The following is an 8,422-nucleotide window of genomic DNA, read 5'->3' as shown; positions in this document are numbered from 1 at the left end:
AAACATCTAGAGCTCAAGAAGACCAACTCCCTCCCCCACACACCTCACTAAAACACCACTCCAATAGTTAGCTTGCACTGGGAGTAGCAAAGTCGTATACTGAGTTCACTAACCACCACAAGTGCCATATTCCATCATCTAAAGATGCGAATACTATTTGCAGACAATCAACTCACAGGAGAGCCCCTCTGAGGAACCCTTGATAACTTTCCCGTCCCAAAATTAGCACAGACACAAGAGTTAAGTTCAATGCTTTATTGTAAAGTAATCTGACGCTGTGAATTGAGACAGGAGCTGGCCACCAAAGATTTTCTCCAAGAGGCTTCCTGTGGGAGGAGAGTCACCTACAAGAAAAGATAAAGAACGTGAGCGAGAACAGCTACGGCCATCCGAGATGTTAAAGCATCCAACATCAACCAAGACCAGAAGTTGGAGCGTTCACAGGTCAGTCTTGTGAGTTTGTTTTAAATTGATGTTTCTAATACACATGTACGTACCCTCTTGGTCACAGCACATCTGTTCGTTTTTGGATGTATTCTCACAGAAACTGCTTGACATACTTTCTGGTCTGCCAAGTTCCCCCTCACCTCCAGTCACACAGCAATCTTGTGATGTGCATTTTGCCACCACCTCAGAGAAGTCAGTGATCCTAACTACTATAACAAATGCAATATCTTGCGTAATACACTTTGGTATAGGGCAATAACCTACAGTTATTGGTTTTCTACAAGGTAGAGAGTCTCTCTACTGCTTCTTAAGCAGTGGGAATCTGTAATAGATAACAAGGACAGATTGGTACAAAGGCCAAGTATGGAATCCAGTATGTTCAGGGGAGAAAGTGTCAAGGATGTGCCTACTGTACCAGCAATACAGCCTTCCAGTGTTAAGGCTAGCAGCTCTTCCTCCGCCATAGGGGTTTCTCCTCCAGAGAGAAGGCACTGCGAAATGCCTGAATAGAGGCACTTGAGCGGCCCTTGGTGTCACAATTCAGGCTCTTGAGAGGCTACAGATGGCGCCAATTTCCACCACCTCAACGACGTCAGCACTACAGCCGGTTCACCCAGTGGACACCCAGGAAAACGGGTGCCCAAGGGGGCCCCGGCTGCAGTGCTGAGTTCAGGCTTAAATAAAAAAAATGCTGATAAGTGAACTGTTCCCCCCCTCACTTCGCTCCCTTAATCCATATTCCTCGTCCTTTCCACTGCTGATTAAGTCAGTCTCATGCACCCTGTCCTCGTATAATGTACTTAAACCGGTCAGCATGATTGATGGAAAATCTGACGCACCCCCGATATCCAATCCTAGAATAAAGGCCCTGCATCACCAACTGCACCCAGAACTTCAGAAGTGACTCCAAAGGCTAAGTTTGGCTGGTCTCCTGTTATGAGACCCAGGACATAACAGGGTCCCACTATCTTGATCCTGCACCTAGACTCATCCTGAGTGGGTTGTGACCCATCCCCCACCCAGAAGAGGTCCCCCACTGTAAGTACCCCTTTTGGCATGGTTACAGCTGGTGGAGATGCCAGACACCCCCTCCCAATTCTGAACCTTAAACTTTACAAGCTTAGCTATTGTCCTACTAATTGAATTTTCATGTTTTTGTTGTCAAATAACTAATTAGAATGTTTTCTAAATTGGTTTGGGATTGTGTTATTTTTCACAGTGATGTCTGTGTGCTGCAGTTTAGCCTGTTTTTCCTGCCAAGCTACCTAGCGTTAAGCAGAGGTTAAGTTTAGTGTTTGTTGTTCGCCTTGCAAGGGCCTGTGGCTGTTGCCTGACACGGGTGCCCCAGTCTACAAACAGCAGCAGAAAAGCCTTTTCTGGAAAACTGCAGCTTAACCTAATCATACTCCTGAGAGTGTGCACCAATGACAATGCAATTATTGAAGTTAGGATTTTCTTTCTCCAATTTTAGGTCCCCCAAATTCACGTAGACCATTACTGTAGTATATTAGTTATGCAGGTGTCCTGATCAGTGTTCATCAAGTCTGGTTACAGAGACACCCTGTAGTCTGGAACAGAAGAAGCCTTGAGTGTCAGATGACCACAAGCATCAGTACCAGTGTTGCCAGATTGCCCAGGACTACACTATATTGTAATAAGTCAGCTTATCTTTCCTGCAAGGACATCCTCACCCCCCAGTGGAGCTAGTCAGCAAAGCTGTCCAAAACCAAGGATTCACATCCCAAGAGTGGCGAAATTGTTTTAGTGCTAATTGCTAGGTTTTCTGTGCCATTTAATTTGGAGAAATTAAAGTCACAAATGCACTGATGGACAGCCACAGAAACCTGGGGGAAACCAGCAGAAACTAATCACGAAGGCGAAGGAGCTAACTAATTCATCACCAGCTGCTGAGAAAAGTTACCTCGGAGTAGTGTCTGCAGACAAGATCCCCTAGAGCACCGGGTAAGCGCTCCATGACCAGGACTCGCAAAGACTGACAGCCAAAGAGATTGAAGGGCTTGGACCTGCCAATGCAAGCTGCATCACCGGGTAACAGGTGGTCATTCTGCACCTCTGCCAAAACCTAGGAGAGAAGAAAAAGTTACAGGAAATTCAAAGTAAAACAGGAGACCTTCAAAGCAGAGCAATGAATTAGGGGAGGAAAAAAGTGTACAAACAAGTTAGGACAGAAAGCTCACTTCCGTTTAAGTCTCAAAACATACAGCTGTGCATCCGACGGTCAAAGTCGCAGCTGCATGCACCCTGCAGACCAACATCCCCCCCAAATCTTCTGCAAAACAATCTGTACTCACCCATAAGTAGTTCTGGAAAGTAACATGAAGCGATGAACCAGCTACAAGCCTGCACCGAAACAAATACATTTTACAGTGCAGCCTCACCTTTAAACTAGAAACGTGATCAGAATACAGCCAAGACCCCCCTCAAAAGCAGATTTGTGCCCCCCTTAAACAAGGTACCCTGCCACCTGTGGCACTTGTGATGGTACGAACGGGCACAGAAACCCACAACGAGGAATATTCTTACTAACAGATCTTTGAACCAAGCTAAGAAAACTGGGGTCCCATTCCCCCAATTTATAATAAGCCACCCCACCCTTGAAGCGCCCCTCCCACGCCCTGTGCATGCAATGCACATGCTGTAAGCAGTTACTACACTTGCATAAATCCCCTCCAACAAGGGATTTCAGTAACACTGGTACCTGGGAGCCAGGAGGGACCCAGGAACAAAGACACCGACAGCACTAGTGCAGCATATAACCGTGACACTGACTCCCACTGCAAGGGCCGCAGACATGGAAGTGTTGCTTCTCCCCTGGTCACTGGCTTCACAACAAGCTTTGTAAAGACAAGTGCACACTTCCAGGCTCCTTCACTCGGGGCTCTCTCCTGGGACCCTGTGATCTGGAAATTACATGAACCCAGTAACGCAATTACTCGGGATGTTTAGGGAACTCCGCTTTGATGAAAAACAAGCGTCAGTCTGAGGATTTTGCCTCGAAGGCGCTGGCGCTTGACTGAAGTTAACAAGCTAGAGAGGAAATGAGTCGGAAGCAGCAAACGGGAGATGAGCAACTACATCCGGGTCGGAGGTCACTGGCGCAAGGAGGAACCTCCAGATGGTGATGGTAACTCCAGCAAAAGTGAAGTGTCTGCAATGAGGATCCACTGACCCCGAAAGCAGAACCCTGCCTCCTCATGAAGAGGGTCTGTCAGGCTGAGCAAAGGTCAGCCAGACAGACTTCATGTCTTAATGTTCAGGCAGCCAGGAGCAGACATGCAGTTTGCACAGACTCCAGGCTGCCTGAGCTGAACTTAGCTGGGCTGAGGAGGTCACAGTTCCTATGGCCGTGACCTCCTCCGCTCAGCAAAGGGTCTCAAGCCCCTCCCCTGGGTGACAGGAAAGCATCACCCATTGACTGACCTGGGCGCTTCATGTTTAAGCCCTAATGCTCCCAGGGCAAGTGACACCTTGTCAGTGCGTTGGGGTCAGCAGTCTCACTGACTCCCATCCCACTCTAAGTTAGGACTGCTGCCTTCTCTCGTTGGCTGACCTATGATCAGCCAGTGAGGGAAGGCAGCAGTCCCAACCCTCCTAGGCTGAAGGGAAGTAAGTGTGGGTGTATGTTTGAATGTTGATGCGTGTTAATGGATGTGTGGGAGGCAGTGTGCTTCCTGCTCCCTCCCAAAACTGCCAGCCTCCATTTGGCACCTCCAACACTGCCAGAACATGCTTTCCCTGCCAATGGCACCCACCCTAGGAGCAAGGCCTGCCAACATCAGAGCCACAAAACACCAATGTGGTGTTGGACCTACAACGATCAGGCACTGCATCCTCATTGGCAGCAGTCAGACATGGAGGCAAAGTCTCACCTGCAAGGCTGTCAGAATCTCCCAGTCTCCAGGATGCGTCTGAATCCGGCTAAGCCAGCCACACTTCTCTCCACCCAGCATCACTGATGATATTAGCAAACACTGGACTGTTCCCGGGGAAGGACTGGTGCATTAGGCCAAGTAACAGGGAAACTAGCCCCAACTTCATTACATGAGGGCCCAAGTATTCCCAGTGGTTTACCCTAAGCTCATTGCAGCACTCCCCGATTACCACAACCCCATGAATGGAAACCCTCATACTTTAACCCCCAATAGTCTGGCAACAGCCCATAACACTGGGACAGGAAGCTGCCTTCATCCTAAAGTGCCTTACCAACGTGGCCAATACAAGTTACCACATGTTCCTTTACCACACAAGTAGTTACTACGACTTGTGTTAGTAGAACGATTTTGGACTGGTGTTGGATTTTAAGTCCAACACCTTCCCTAAGGTTTGTGCAGACTGGAGATGGAATCATACTATGAAGGTCAAGTGCTACCAAGGCTAGTTGTAAAGTAACATGGTGCCAATGTTGTGTTGCCTGCATTGCAAAGGCATGTGTGCTACGTATGCATGTCACTGATGAATGACAACCTGCAGGGCCAACACGAGGCCTGCAGTAGATGCTTCCCTTCACCAGCACAGCAAGAAAGTGCAATATTCCATCTTCAAAAGATGGCGCTGATTTCTATTTGCAACACAGGAGAGCACCTCCGAGGAAACTTTGATCACTTTCCCATTCTCAAAATTAGCACAGAGACAAAAGTTCAGTTCTGAGCTTTATTTTACAATGTGACGCTGTGAATTGAGACAAGGTCTGGCCAACCAAGATTTCCTCCAAGAGGCTTACTGTGGGAGGAGAGTCACCTACAACACAAGATTAACATGAGTGAGGACAACAAAAGACACCTGAGATGTTCATACGTCCGACTTTAACAAGTAAGACCAAGTTTCTTTATGAGTTTCCTCCACTCTGCTGTAAACCAAATGTGTGCTGTCCCTGAACCTACAGGGTAGGGAGGGGCCTCCCAAGCATGCCAGCGTACTGAAATTACGGTAGAAATGGAGTGCGCACAGGTCACTGCCTTGTGAGCTGGTTTTAAAGTAATGTTTCGAACACATGTGTACTTCGACCCTCTTGGCCACAGGCCTGGTGCTGCACATGTTAGTTCATGGATGTATTCTCATGGCAGAGAAGCTGCTCTTGATACCTTCTAGCATCCCCAGCCCCCTTCACCACCAGCCCTAACAGCAATCTCGTCTTCTTGTGCCATTCCACCACCACCTCAGAAGTAACTGATCCTATCGACTAACAAATGCAAGCTCATGCGTAACATATTTTTGTATAGTGCAAGTAACTAAACACTTTATAAACACACAACTTACCTTTCATAGTGAGGCAATGCTCTATGCAGAAACAGGCTTCACACAGCAGAGTGGGCAACCGAGCAACAGCAGGTCAGCCTGAAGAGTGATTGATCAGATTAGTATACCAGCATCAGGACCTGAAGACTTCAGTCCTCAGCTCCAGCTTTTGCCCCCCTGCAAGGGGGTCACCTCTGGTTATAGGGAGTAAACTGTACTGTGCAGGAAGGCAGAATCCAGCAGGAGGCAGGATGTAATTGAGACGAGGAGAGGCAAGACAGGAGAAAGACTTAAGTTACACAACTTACATCAGTGGTGTTCGTGGCACTCGGGAGCCAAGCTTTGTATCCAATGTGTGATGCCAAAAGACCTCAGCAGCTCCTACGCTAGCTCGGAGTGCACCAAGCACATTAGTAGCAGGGCGCGAGGGTGAGGTCTGCCATATTAAGTTGGCCAGAGAGATCAGGCACTCCGGATCTGAAGAGGAGCTCGCATGGGCACATTTACAAGTCCCCTCCAGTCCTTACTGAAGCCTCCAGTCAATCCCCCAAATCCACCTCACGCCAACCCGAAGAAACATGTAACCCCCACTGCTACTGTATACACACCTTACAGCGCCAGTTTACGAAATACGATTACTGCTGAAAAGATTTGGTGAATAGCTTTTACTATACGAGAAATTAAACCAATAAAATACCTTGTTATAATAAAGAGATGTAGACTCAGTTTTATTCCTAAAATCCAATAATGGTTTTCTGCAAGGTTCGTTCCACCCGTATATCACAAACATCCTTTTTAGGAACCTATCTAAATGCACTCAGGCTCTACAAACTAGTTTAATGAAAACTAGTGATACAAGATACAAAACTATTCAACGGGGATTTAATAATGACCGTTTTCCCCATTTGTTACTGTATATTAGATTGCTTATTGAGATCAGCTTTGATATTCCAAATCAAATTCCCTTACAATTGAACTGGCGTGATTTGGTAGCCTCAGTTTTCATTTCCATGAACTGCCATATGTTGTATAAGCCCGTGACTTACCCTTAACCTTCAGCTTGAAGCCGATAGACGCCAAGCAGGTCCGTGGGCAGCTCAGCGCCCGGCTATGCGCCCGGGACTGGTGCAGCGCGGACCGAAGGCCGCTCCCGAAGCGGTGGGGATCTGTAACAGGAGTAGCTTGGCACAAAGCCCAAGAGGAGAACCCACTATCTGCAGGTGAGTAGCACGTGTGTGCACTGTGCCAGCAATGGGTCCTTCCAGTGCCCAGGCCAGCAGCTCTCCCTCCACCATAGGGTGGTCTCCCCAGAGGATCATTTCACTGCGAGATGCCCGAATAGAGGCCTCCGGGGCCCTGGGTGCCAGGATTCAGGCTCTCGAGAGGTGACAGGTGGTACCATCCTCTGCCACCTCAAGGACGCCAGCACCGAGTGGGACATGGTGCCCGGCATCCCCTGGGGCACAGACACCAAACATGAAACTAACGTCTATTTCAGGAGCCAACAGAATGCACAAGGTACTCCCCGACCGTAAACCCCAAACAGAGCTCCTCAAGCGTTAACGGTTCCAGCAACAAGCATTGGAAACTCAAGGTTTGCATCACCCCCGGGATCAGCTTGTCCTTGGGGACACCACGCTTGATCTGTAAGTTACACTAAGGTAGCCCACCGACGCGCCTTCTTAGGCTTCAGAGAACCCCAGCCCCCCCCCCCCCCCCAGACCGGTGACCCGCCGGGCAGCGTTTTTACCCCACGGGAATTATTACGCTTTTACTTTGAACTACAACTCCGAAAAGACATACATGTATTGACTAAGTAGTTTCCTTCACACGTCATCTAACCACAGCTAGAAGAAAAAAATAAACGTAAATATTTTTAGAGAAACACCACAATACAAACATTTAACATTACATACATTAAACTTGAAAACGTCCAGGACTGAGAAGCAGAAATTAACCCATTTAAACATTCTATTCAGAACAAATTAACATTTCCTTGAAAAAAAGAACGGAAGAGTGCATGAACTTAAGCCTCAGCTGAAACCTCCCCTTGAGAAGAAGCATCTCACAGGCAGATAATGAAAGAACTGGAGAAAAAAAAAAAGAGATTTGCAAAGAACATAAAATAAATATCCACCAACCCTGGGCCACCCCCCTCCATCCGAGCTCCTTCCAGGGGAAGGAAACAGTCAGAAGCTAGAAAACAAGCAAATCACAGACTCCAAAACCACCAGGAAACTCCAGGGAGAGAGAAAACTAAACACTAGTATTAATTATGTACACTACATAAAAGAAATGAAAACTTACAGAAAAGAAACAAACTTCTGAAAGCAGAAAGGCCAAGGTCCACCACCTCACAGTGCACACAGCACACTCATCTAGAAGACACTAAAGTATCTCAGGCCTCCTCCTCACCCTTTATAAATCCACAGGGATCGGGTCACATGGCCACTTCTGGACCAATCAGATGCTATCCCATAATTACAAGCCACGCCTATTCTAACCATGTGACAGTCTATGACCAATCCAAGGTTTCCATGAGACCTGGGGGGGAGGAGAAGAAACAGGTGTGAGCTGGATGGAAGGCAGCCATGCAAGAGTGTCACTGATTGGCTCCTGAGGGACAGTAGGCACTGTGATTAGACAGATGGTGATAGGAGGCAGCCAGGTGAGGGTATCATTTATTGGCTGCTGAGGGAGAGTGAGGGCTGTGATTGGC

At 47.8% G+C, this 8,422-nt stretch overlaps 1 long non-coding RNA gene across 1 annotated transcript; it reads right to left on the bottom strand.

The window, feature by feature from the left end:
- Window positions 1-240: 240 nt before the first annotated feature.
- On the bottom strand, window positions 241-8,129 carry LOC138267874 (uncharacterized). Its single transcript, XR_011199887.1, has 3 exons — window positions 8,011-8,129; window positions 2,369-2,530; window positions 241-344 (listed from the first exon to the last, which is right to left on the bottom strand). It is a non-coding gene; the product is annotated as an uncharacterized lncRNA (long non-coding RNA).
- Between the last annotated feature and the right edge of the window lie 293 nt (window positions 8,130-8,422).

Source organism: Pleurodeles waltl, chromosome 12, assembly GCF_031143425.1.
Source record: "Pleurodeles waltl isolate 20211129_DDA chromosome 12, aPleWal1.hap1.20221129, whole genome shotgun sequence".
In the NCBI taxonomy this organism is placed as follows: domain Eukaryota; kingdom Metazoa; phylum Chordata; class Amphibia; order Caudata; family Salamandridae; genus Pleurodeles; species Pleurodeles waltl.
The sequence above is the reverse complement of the archived record's forward strand: the minus strand, read 5'-3'. Positions and strand labels throughout refer to the sequence as shown.